Source organism: Microcebus murinus, chromosome 13 (genome assembly GCF_040939455.1).
Source record: "Microcebus murinus isolate Inina chromosome 13, M.murinus_Inina_mat1.0, whole genome shotgun sequence".
Taxonomy (NCBI): Eukaryota; Metazoa; Chordata; class Mammalia; order Primates; family Cheirogaleidae; genus Microcebus; species Microcebus murinus.
In genome coordinates this window covers 27,406,438-27,419,153 of record NC_134116.1, presented here as the reverse complement: position 1 = coordinate 27,419,153, position 12,716 = coordinate 27,406,438, and the positions used below count along the sequence as shown (strand labels likewise).

The 12,716-nt window shown below is 36.8% G+C and overlaps 1 long non-coding RNA gene across 3 annotated transcripts in view; it reads left to right on the top strand.

Annotated features, from left to right (window-relative positions):
• Positions 1-2,137: 2,137 nt before the first annotated feature.
• Positions 2,138-12,716, top strand: part of LOC142874822 (uncharacterized) — a 264,628-nt gene continuing 254,049 nt past the window's right edge. Inside the window, exon 1 of one of the 3 annotated variants that reach the window (XR_012922426.1) lies at positions 2,138-2,609. This is a non-coding gene — a long non-coding RNA (uncharacterized LOC142874822). The remainder of the gene's footprint in view (positions 2,610-12,716) is intronic. The other 2 variants (XR_012922427.1, XR_012922425.1) reach the window with 2 other exon arrangements.

Below are 12,716 nucleotides of genomic sequence, written 5' to 3'. Positions count from 1 at the left end.
CATAAGCCTCCCTAACTCGAGCATAAAAAAATTGATACGTGTAATTCTAAACATTTGTACGCCGTTCATAATTTGAAATAAAAAAGAAAGATAATCATAATCTTATCATATGATCCAGCAATTGTGTGTCTTGGCATTTACTCAAAGGAGCTAAAAATTATGACCATACAAAAACCTGCACACTTATGTTATAGCAGCTATCTTCATGCTTACCAAAACTTAGAAGCAACCAAGATATCCTACAGTAGGTGACTAGATAAACTATGGGGAATATTATTCAGCAATGAAAGGAAATAAATTATCAGTCTGTGAAAGACTTGGAGAAACTTACATGTATATTGCTAAGTCAAAAAAGCCAATCTGCAAAGGCTACACGCTGTATTATTCCAGTTATCTGACATTCTGTAAAAGGCAGAAATATGAAGGCAATAATGTTCAGTGGTTGAGAGGGGTTTGGACAGAGGGAGGAAGAGATGAACAGGTATACAGCAGAGTGGACTTTTAGGGTAGTGAAACTATTCTTTACAATACTGCAAATTGAATAGTACATTACCCATGTATCACAACCCATATATCTATGAAACACTAAGTGTGAAACTTATTGTAAATTATGAAATTTAATTAATAATGTATCAATATTAGTTAATAATTTCTAACAAGTATACTATGCTAATATAGGATATTCATAAGGGAAATTGGCAAAGGGAGGGGAGGTAGCACATGGGAACTCTGTCCATTCTGCTCACTTTTTCTGTAAAACTAAAATTTCTTTTAAAAATCTATTCATTAAAACATATGACATGTAGTTAAATAGAATAGATGTTATTGGAGTTCACAGAGAGAATCTATTAGGGTAACCTGGAAAAATCTGTCCTGTGATGAAGGTGGGATTTGGGTTAGGCCTCCCATTTGCTCAGAATAGGAATAGGTAGAGAAGAGGAAATACAACATTCTAGATAAGGAAGACAAATGTAAGCTGGTGAAAAATTCTATGAAATGTTGTATAAGGTATCACAATAGTCACTGAGGTCACTGCCTTTCAAAAGACCCATTGTTATTGTTTGTCAAGATTAGTTTTAAAAAACAGGATACGCTTTTTTCTTCCCAAGTAGTGAGAATAGACTTGTGCGCTCATTCAGTTATGCAACATGGGACAGAGGAAAGCCAACCCTCTATTCAGTGACTGAAACTGGTCCTCAGTTGAATCTTAATTCTGTGAACAACAGTCAACTGAACAAAGGAAATTTCTTGAAGAGAAGTGAAAGCAGGTTTTACTACCCTCAAATAGAATGGTCGGCAAACTTTCCAAATTTGTAGAAGAAGCTATTGCTGTGCCCTCCCCAACACGCCTCACCCATGGTTTAGATATTACCCCTAGGGTCATTTTAATTTTTTAAATTTGTAGTCTCTAAAATAATCACATATAGGCGCTTTTTCCAATAAGATAAAGAATGAGTTCCCACTTACACTTCGTACTAATTTATAACCATATCACACAAGCATTCTTCTTATTAAGAAAATACATGAATATATGTGCCAACAGTTTATAATGGATGCAAAATCCTAAAACTTGAAAAAGTGGGCAAGTATCTGGCAATTGGATTGTTGGTTTCTTAGACCTCTTATCCTTCCAGAGGTAACTACAGCTTCCAAGCCACCTGATCCCTTTCAGAGGTAACTACAGCTTCCAAAGCACCTGATCCCTGTAGTCTTCAACTTTCTCTACAACTAAGATGTTTCCTATTAACAGCCGTTTCTCTACCCGGCCCATTTCCTGCCTTCCTATCAACTCTTCCCTTTCCACAGTAACTTGCCCCAACCCAGCTGAGCTGGAGATACACTTAGAAGACCACACAGATTTCCTTGGCAGCCAGACCTACTACAGTGGCTCAGGCCCTCCTGACTGTGAGCTCTATATACATTGCTCCCCTGGGCCCGGTACATATTTTTTCTTTACATGTAAAAAGCTCAATGCTTTTTTTATTACCATGACATCATTTAATCACTTATGTTCCAGATCCAGTTACTTAATGCTGATTAGTTTGTGTAATTTTCACACACACACACACACACACACACACACACACACACACACACACACACACACACACAAATGTCAAGTAGGTACTGCGGTAATAGTACTTCCACATCACAGGTGGGGGCACTTTGGCGCAGAGCGGTTAAGTCTTTTAACCTGTCCAGAAGTGAATCTCGAACTCAGGAGGTCTGAGCTGGCCTTTCCCTCACCCTTGCGCTCGGAGAGGGCGCGCAGCCGCGCAGCCTCAGGAGGCCGGGCGCAGTGAAGCCCTTTGCACCCGGCCACTCGCGCGCACTGTGAACGCTCCCAAGGCGCCCTTGAGGTCAGGGGCGTCGCTCGCCCCGGCGCGCCTCTGACCCCGTAGACGCCATCCGGGGAGACAGGAGGCCGGCGGCGCTTCTCGAGTCCGGGTCTCCGCACGCGGGCGGGGCCTGGCCGGAGCCCCTCCCCCGGCCTGTGACTTGGCGGTCGCCGCCGCAGGGGGACTCGATCCGCCCGCGGCGGTCTGAGGAGAAGGAGGCCGCCGAGAACTTCCCGGTTTCCGGGCGGCTCTGGGGAGAGGCCCCCCCAGGTAGGTGTCGGTGGCCCCGCTCCCCCATCCAGAGGCGGGGCGGGTGGGGAACGTGGTTCGTGGCTTTCGCGCTGGGCTGGTGGACTTGCCCCGCCGGAGCCGCCACCCCGGCGGCCAAGAGCGGGCTCCGCGCTTGTGCAGCCTCGGGCCGGCGCCCCCAGCCCCGTGGGTGAACCGCGTCCCCCAGCTCGTGGGCTGTCGCCGGCAAAAGCCCCACCGTAGATTTGCCCTCACAGCCCCGTTTCTCCAAAGTTACCCAAACTTGAACTCCTCTGCGTGTTGGTCTCTGAGCGCCCTATGGGAAAGGCACTTGCGGTAGGTCTTCTGTGTGTGCTCCTCATCATTACCGGTGACAAGTGTGATGACATATGGGATTTGTGTATCTTTTTGCTCCTGTCTCAGCCACCTACCTTGGCTTCACAGTACGCCTCTCTTGCCCACTTTGTACTCCAGACAGGTAGGGTTCGGAGGGCCAGGCTCCTGTCCCCCAGACTTCCTGAGAGATCAGAGGTTTGTGTTATATAAGTTTTAATAGTAGAAACCTGGCATAAATGATGTTTATTAGTTACATTTTCTGTGGATAAGCAGTATTTAAACGGATATGAGTTTTTGACTCTTTTTAAGGCATATGACATTAGGAGAGAAATGGGTAAATTTTGCCACCAGCTTAAATTGTTTTGGGCCAGTTTGCTTAGGATCTTGTTTTTTTGTTTTTTTTTTTTCAAATGCTTAAACAAGTGAATGGAACGTGACAATTAGTTCTGAAATTCTGATGTCTAACATATCTGTAACTGAGTAAAGACAGGTGAGGTAGATGACTAAGATATCCAGAAACATGTAGTCTAATATTCTGTTTTAGAAGAGTTGCAACTTTTCCCCTTTTGGGAGCTGATTTTGGCATGATTTAGGAATTGGTTCCCCATCTGACAAAAGCCTTTCACTTTAAAAATCCCAACCAGTGAAACTATGACTTCTTCCTCAAGGTGAGCTGGTCATACAGTGCACCTCATCCTCTCCAGTCTTGGGTCTGAGTTACTAATTAATGCCGCTTTAATTTTCAAAATGTTAATGATGAATTTTGATAGAGAACCACTTTTAATTTTCTAAGAAAAATCTGAATATTTCTCTTACTCTACTCCCATTTGGAAAATTCAGTTGAATGCGTGATGGCAAAATGCACAATTTTGGCCCGTTTTACACTTTGGAATGAAGGGAAATCCTCCAGAATTTATGCATTTAAAACGTTTCAAATGATATTTGGAAACAGTCTTGATAAATCTTTAGGTTCAGTTTCTGAGTGAAGGAAATGGCCATATTTTACCTGAAGAAAAATATGGCACCTGTCATCTCTAAGAGCTCAAATATTTATTAGCTTTGGGCAGTTGCAAACAGGTTCTTAGATACTGTAAAGATTCATTCAGGAATCAAGTAGAAGAGTCTGAGGGAAGAGTTGTGTTGGCTAGTGGATTTGAACCCAAGGAAAATACCATTGTTCTCTGCATCCAGGTGTAGTGAGTGGGGAGGGATTCATTGTGCTTTCTCACTTGTTTCATTTGCTTCAGTTGGATTCCCTACCTGTTGGCATTACTTAATTACTCTTCCTCCATTTAGTTGCCTTGTCACAGTTCTGGTGAGTGAAGAGACGGGAGCCTGTGTTTCTTGGTTCCTTACTACATTTCCCAGGGCTTCTGTAAGAATGTGCCACAAACTAGGTAGCTTAAAATAATAGAAATATTATCTTACAGTACTGGCAGCCAGAAGTCCAAATTCAACGTGTCAGCAGATCTCTGCACCCTCTAAAGTCTCTATTGAGGAATCATTTCTTTTTCCTTCCTAGCTTCTCATTGTCATCAGTAATGCATGGTGTTCCTTCACTTGTAGATGAATCACTCTCATCTCTGCTTCCATTGTCACAGGGCTATCTTCTTGTGTGTATGTGTCTTTTTATGATGACACTAGTGTTAAAGGAAAATATTCATGACATTTGTTAAAGACGGTAAGGCTGACTCTATTGAAAGAGCCTTCAGAGTAGCTATATGGGACTGCTGCAATGGGATCCTTCAGCTGAGGAAAAAATTGTCCTTGTTAGCAGAGATTTACTTTACATGTTTTACCTGCCTGTGGCCTTGTTTTCGGGGAGACTTAGTTTTTAGCATGAAATCTCTATACATCTCAATATGAGAAGGAAGATATACTTTGCACCAGCAAAGCAGATATCCAATAGACATGTTGCAGTTGTGAGATCACACTAGAGGAAATATTTTTTACTCAGTCACAGTGCTGTTTTAATACCCCAAACACAATAATCAAAATCTTATATAATACAAATAGATAAATGTAAAGATAGTGTTTATCTTCTTTCTTATGTTGACGATTTTGTAATATTTTCCAATCTTTTTAAGAAAATTCTTAAAATTCTTCTAAATCTTAAATTTTTTAGGATTTATATATTTGTATTTTTTGATAGTTAAATCGTCTGATATGTGTCGTATCTTTTCATTTCCTTTGATTGGATACTGTTTAGTGCTTGACATCATTATCTAGATGATAGGAATAAGTAAAGGGAAAACTTGAGAGCAAGAATTGTGTCACTGAGTTCAAAGGAAAAAGAATATCCTCTTCTTATTAAAAAAAAAAACAGAATAGATCTAGATTTCAAAAGTTATGAAGTTAGTACATAGAATTCCCACATATCCCCACACCTAGTTTTCCTTACTGAAGTCTTATATTAGCATGATATATTTGTCACAGTTAATGAACCAATATTGCTATATGATTATTAAATATGACTAGAATGGAACAATATAGGACTCAGCATTTCTAAAATCCATGTTCATACTCTTTGTATTTGTAGCACTAGTATTTGTTGCATTAGCACAAGTTTTTGTGTCTGAATAGTATTGCAGTCAACACAATGTTTCTTAACCTTGGTGCTGTTGCCATATTTTTTGTTGTTGGGCATGTTCTATGCATTGCAAGATGTTTAAAACATTATAGTCCCCTACTCATGAGGTGCTTGTAGCATTTCCACCTTCCTTGCCCTCTACCAATCATGCAGTTAAGACAACCAAAAATGTCTCCAGACATTGCCAAATGTACCATAGAGAGTAAAGACTTCTTTAAAAATGTTTTCAGTAGATGGCAATAATCTATAACATATATTGAATAACCTTTTGTACCAGGTTGAGACAATCTATGAGGAAATTAATTTGAACTTATAAAAACTATGAGGACATTTGGATGAAATGCATTAGCATTATTATTTTAAAGGCCTTTGTCCACTGTTTTTGTTTCTTAAACTTTTGTAAAAAACATGAGCCATGTGAATTTTATTTCCTCTTTAGCCCATTCTAATGCCCAAGAATGAAAATAAATTGTTAAATATTCATTTAGATATACCATGTTTTAGTAACTCTGCTTACCTTACATTGGGATCCGATTTTATAATGTGTATGTTGATCTACTTCTAAGGATTTTAATATATTCTCAGCATTAGAAGTGATTATAGAATTTTTTTTTCTTTTTTGCCCCATAACTAGTTTTCATAGCAGGGCCATAATTGACGCTCACTGTATGGATCATGGTTGGTGCTGATTTATCCCTTTGTAGTTTTTGAGTAAACGTAATTTACTTGATGTATGTGCTTTAGGTCTTTATTTTTAGGATTTTTTTGTAATAAGTTGATTATTTGGTGTGCATTCTTAGAGGCAAAAATGTTTTTTTTAATATTATAAATGTTATAGCAGCATTTAATATTGCTTTGGAAGTTTAACTCTTGATACATTTTGTGTGGTTGAGTTTAAATTTATAGGAAGGTCTTTGTTTTTGAAAAACAGCTATTGCTTAAAAAAAAATGAGCGTGCTTGAAAAGTGAGAGCCTACTGTCCTAGAATTATTACATATAGTGCTTAAGAGCATGTATGGTGTGCCATAAACTAGCCAAGGCAATTTCTGAGCCTTTTGTCCAGCCAACTTCAAAAAGGTTTGTATTTTACAAAATCAAATTTGTATGCTTCATCTCTTATTTATAGGACTGCCCCATTTTATTTCGTGTTCAATACTCATATCTAAATGGAGGGAAGTCTAATTTCAATCTCTATAATACTAGGATCATTAATTTATATCCAAAATTAATCTTAAATATAGTGTTCAACACTTGTATTAGATGAAGAAACTAATACAGAAAGGTTAAGTCTCAGCTCATTAGACTGATTCTTTGATCATGATGTTTCTGGAAAATGTTTTACCAGATGTAAATAAAGAAGTATCAAAATGTAGATAGTTACAGATTTTAAAGAGGGTTGTCTGGATCATATGAAAATGATATTTGAAGATGAACTATAGCTTAAATTCTGATTGTTAGACTTATCTAAAGTATGCAGTGAATTCTTTGCTTTCTTGAATCCTGTTTAGAAATTATAAGTGTTCTTACTGGGCCATGGTTGGTTATACTAGTATTCATTTCAACTCTTTTTTTGTCTTAGATGATGATAAATATGTCATTTCTAACCAACATATGTGGGACCTGTGTTCCTCTAGTAAAATCAGCCTTAAACAGGTTAACCTGGGTGGGATAGGGCATATTTACTTGTCTCGTCCAAGGCCCATTACTAATGAAGTATCTGCATGAACATAATCTACTTTGGGTCTGTGGGTGGTGATGCTTAAGGGAAGAGATCATGGTATGCAATAGTTGGTACTGAATGGTCTGTGAGAACAGAGGGGACCTGAAAACAGTGAATTATATTATGCCTGGAGGGGTCTGGAACATTGTGTAGCTCACAGGTACATACTGTTCTGCTCTATTAATTCTTAAAGTGTTATTCAACCTGCAGAGCTGTCTAATTACCATATTTATGCAGCTGGTTAATATGAAGAATTTATTCTTCACCCTTTCCCCTGTGAAGTTTAGCTTTTTCCCTGTCATTGAGGCTTTATATTTTCTCCCATTTTTACTCCTTTCAGTTGTCTTCTTGATCTCAAATTAGTGACTCAGCCTTATCTTTTAGAATTTGTATACTATGCTACCTTGCACTCACTATTTAAAGATGAAGCATAAGTGATATCACTAGTCCAGAAGTCTGTTTTACTGGGAATTAAAATGCGGTTGGATACCTACAACTTTGAATCTTGCTTCTCTTCCTTTCCCGTCTTGCTCCTTGTAGTTGTGTGCGATAGCAGATATTTATAATAGCAATGTATGGTATACTACCTTATGTTAGGACAGTGACTGCTAAGTGTTTTTAAATAGCTTGGTTAAGAGTTCATAAATCTTAGAATTATTCATTTTATTACTTCTAATCTCTTTGGCTCTCTTAAAGCTGTTTCATTTAATCCAAATCTCCAATGAGAGGTTAGCACAAAACCTATTTATCTAGTAGCTAACTTTTTAATTCTTACCTTTTATGTAGTTAAAAAAAGATAGTATACATTTCTTTTTGATTTTAAAGTATTATGGAGGTACAGATGTTTTTGGTTAAAAAGACCACTTTTGTAATGCTTGAGTCAGGGTTATAAATGTGCCCATCATGCAGACAGTGCTCATTGGTTAGTTAGGTAGGTTTCAAACATCCTGTCCTCTCCCGCCTTGGTTTATTTCCATTGAGTTATGTAATACTTCCCTCTATGCACATGTGTACTCATCAGTTAGTTCCAATTTAATAGTACACATAGTGTTTGTTTTTCCATTTTTAGATAGTTCACTTAGGATAATGGTCTCCAGTTCCATCCATATTGTTGCAAAAAGCATTAAGTCATCCTCCTCCATGGCTGAGTACTATACCATGGTGTATATATATACTATGCTTTGTTAATCCACTCATGAATTGATATGCATTTATGTTGATTCTGCATCTTTGCAATCACGAATAGTGCTGCAACAGACCTTTGAGTGCAAGTGCCTATTTGATAAAATGACTTCTTCTGGGGGGATAATTACCCAGTCATGGGAGTGATAGCTCAAATGGTAGGTCAACTTTTAGTTCTTTGAGGAAATTCCATACTGTTTCCATAGAGGTTGTAGTGATTTTTAGTCCCACCAATAGTGTATATAAGCATTCCTTTCTTTCCATCAACACCAGCATCTGTTGTTTTTGGGCTTTTAAATAAAAGCCATTCTAACTGAGGTAAGGTGATATCTCATTGTGGCTTTAATTTGCATTACCCAGATGATTAATGATGCTGAGCATTTTTATTATTTGTCCTTTATCTTCTTTTGAAAGTTTCTATTTATGTTTTTGGTTAACTTTTCAATGGAGTTGATTATTTTTCCCTAAAAGTATGTATTTAATTTAAAAATTTTTTAAATTTTGTTTTAATTTCAACATATTATGAGAGTATAAATGTTTAGGTTACATATGTTGCCTTTGCCCCACCTGAGTCAGAGCTTCAAGCATATCCATCCCCTAGACTGTGCACACTGCACCCATTCAATATGAATACACCCATGCCCTCCTCTCCTTCCCACCTGCCAAATACCCCATTAATTTTATTACTATATGTGCACTTAAGTGTTATCAGTTAAGTCAGTTAATACCAACTTGATGATGGGTACATGTGGTGCTTGTTTTTCCATTCTTCTGATACTTCATTTAGTAGAATGAGCTCTAGCTCTATCCAGGATAATACAAGAGGTGCTAGATCACCATTGTTTTTTTGTGGCTGAGTAGAACTCCATAGTGTGTGTGTGTATATATATATATATATATATATATATATATATATATATATACCACATTTTATTAATCCACTCGTATTGATGGGCCCTGGGTTGTTTTCACATCTTTGCAGTTGTGAATTGTGCTGCTATAAACATTTGAGTGCAGATGTATTTTTTTATAGAATGTCTTTTGTTCCTTTGGGTAGATGCTCCCTAATGGGATTGCTGGATCAAATGATAGTTCTACTTTTAGCTCTTTGAGGTATCTCTATATTACTTTCCACAGAGGTTGTACTAGTTTGCAGTCCTACCAACAACGTTTGAGTGTTCCTATCTCTCTGCATCCACGCCAACATTTATTGTTTTGGGACTTTTTGATAAGAACCATTGTCACTGGAGTTAAATGATATCTCATTGTGATTTTGATTTCCATTTCCCTGATGATTAGAGATATTGAACATTTTTTCATATGTTTGTTTGCCATTAATTAGTCTGTCTTCTTTTGAAAAGTTTCTGTTCATATCCTGTGCCCACTTTTTGATAGGGTTGTTCAATTTTTTTCTTGCTGATTTTCCTGAGTTCTGTATAGATTTTAGTTATCAGCCATTTATCAGATGTGTAATATGTGAATATTTTCTCCCATTCTGTAGGTTGTCTGTTTGCCTTCGTGATAATTTCCTTGGCTGTGTTGAAGCCTTTTAATTTATCAGGTCCCATTTATTTTTGTTGTTGCTGTGGTTGCCTTTGGGGTTTTCTTCATAAATTCTTTGCCTAGGCCAATATCTATAAAAGTTTTTCCAGCATTTTCTTCTAGAATTCTTATGGTTTCATGCCTTAGGTTTAATTCTGTGATCCACCATAAGCTGATTTTTATGAGAGGTGAGAAGTGTGGATCCTGTTTCAGTCTTCTACATGTGGCTATCCAGTTTTCCCAGCACCATGTATAGAATAAGGATTCTTTAATTACATTAATATACTAGCATGTCCTAGTATTTCATTCTCTAAAACCTTATAACTGATATTGGCTAGTCTTTAGATGGGAATTACATTTACAAAATCTGTTCTCAATCGGAAATATCTTACAAAAGTTATGAAATGAAGAAACCTTATTTTCACACTACAGGTAAAAATAGAAGAGACCTCTCAAGAATGAAGTTAAAGAGTTAAGATTAAGACTTAAATGTGAGGAAGTCTTTCAGAAACAAGCTAATGAAATTTTGATGATATATAATTGGCAAGAGCAACAGTATATGTACTGTCAATTCACAATCATTGTTTTATCCATAATTGAATAGTATTATTTGGCAAATAATACACTTTTATTATAGTGAAGACAGAACTAACTCCTTAGTTACATTCATGTTCTTAAATGATGTAGCATGCTTGTAGGGTGATAATTTTATGGAAAATATTAATTTTAAAACCACAGTTGTTTTTAAGAAAAGTTGGTTGTATTTACTCCAAGCTCTGCTATAATTTTAAACTGGATGTCCAGTGTCACCCTAAGTATCTTATATCCACTAGTTAAGTATCTTAACCCTCTTGTATTCACTAAATGGTTAGTAATCTTGCTGTGTGTCCTAATTCATCCATTTATGATGCCTTCTTGGATAACTTGCACTACTCATATTGTCTTAAACCCTAGGTTACTCAGAGTCTTGCCGCCACCTGAGCGGACCAGAGCTGAGAGCTTGATCCCAGGGCTTGTAGGCTAATTAGACTGAGTACGACAGTTCGTTAGGCAGTCAAATTCTATGCATGGGCTAATTAAATTATGAGAGAGCAGAAACCGAGAAAATAGAGAAACCAGTTTATTTATTTATAGAGAAAAAATAACGAGGTAGACTACCTCAAGAAGCAGGGATGTGATGGGAAAAATCTTGTGTGATCTGAGGAGGTTACACAGCTGATGTCAAGAGCAGCTGCCAGCTTTCTTTTTCCAAGCCATTTGTAGCCTTTTTTTTTTTTTTTTAACCTTGGGATAATTTGTTTCCATTCCTTGTAGCTATATGTCAAACTGTAACATGTGCCAATATGCTTTAATGTTTAAATCAATTTAAAATATATGAAATTAGAAGTAAACCATTTCAGGTTAAACTTTGTATTATCCGGGTGGGCTTTCAAAAGTGAAAATTGATGGTAGCAATACTTCAAAGGAAAAGAACTCTCACTTAGGAGATAGGAAGTGATGTTTAAATCTCTGTGAAGTGATTCTGGCCTGGTCGCACATCAGAATCACCTGGGTAGGCTTTACAGAAAAAGAAACACAAGAATGCCATACCTGACATCAACCCCAGAGGTCTGCATGGTAATTGTAAAACCTCAACCCTAGATTGTAAGCTGTAGGCAAGGTTGAGAACCACTAATCTGGAGATGTTATGTATTAGTCTGGACTCAGTTAACAACTGAATATTTTACTAGTGGGTCTTAATAGTGTCAGTTAGTTGCTGTGTTAATGACATTTTCTCCTAAAGTGAATCCTGATCTGATAATTTCTGTGTGTGTTTATTTTTAAGTAAAAATACTTACTTTAGTGTGCCAGTTAGTGATTACTACTGTCTTGCACATTGCCTTCAATAATTTAGGAATAACTATATGTGGTCTATTTAGAAGTATTACTTGAGAGCACTAATTCCACTTCATCTTGTTTTGTTGTAGTTATTTAAATTAAGTTTTAAAGGCTACAATCAGGGGACTTGATTATGATCTTCATTTAACTTGTCATACATATTCAAGTTTTAAAGTATTCTTATAAATAACTAATAATACCTTAATACTTCACACCTAGAAACAATTGTTGAATAATATTAGTGTTTACTTGTAAATATTTTTATTTTGAATGTTTATGTATTCATGGGAACAGGTTGAATGGGAAGAGGGAAGTGAGTGATGCATGATGCTTGATATCATGTGTATATGTCAATGTTTAGCATCTTTAACTTAATATTAGATACTGAGCATTGACTATTTTGAAAAATATGCATAATTGCCTTAGTATATAAGTAGAGCATTTTTATTTGCACTTTTATTAACATTTGAATTAAAATTTATTATCTGTTATATATTTGTTATACATTAACTTATAGGTGCATCTTAAATTAGTTTTCTGTTAGTATACTCCATGGATTTGTTCTGGGATCCTTTTGTATAACAAAATCCTCACATATTCAAGTCTTGCCGTCAGTCAGCCCTGAAGAACCTGAGTGTAAGAGAAGTTGACTTTCAGTATGCACAAGTTTTGTATCCCTCAACATACTATATTTTTTATCCACATTTTGTTGAAAATTCGTGTGTAAGTGAACTGGCATAGTACAAACCTGTGGTGTTCAAGGGTCAACTGTATTGCCTTTCTATAAATTACAAGCACTGACACTTAAAATGTATACTTTAAAGCTTTTGGTGAACGTTTTTGATTTTATTAGCCATTATTTTTGAAAGTCATATGTAAA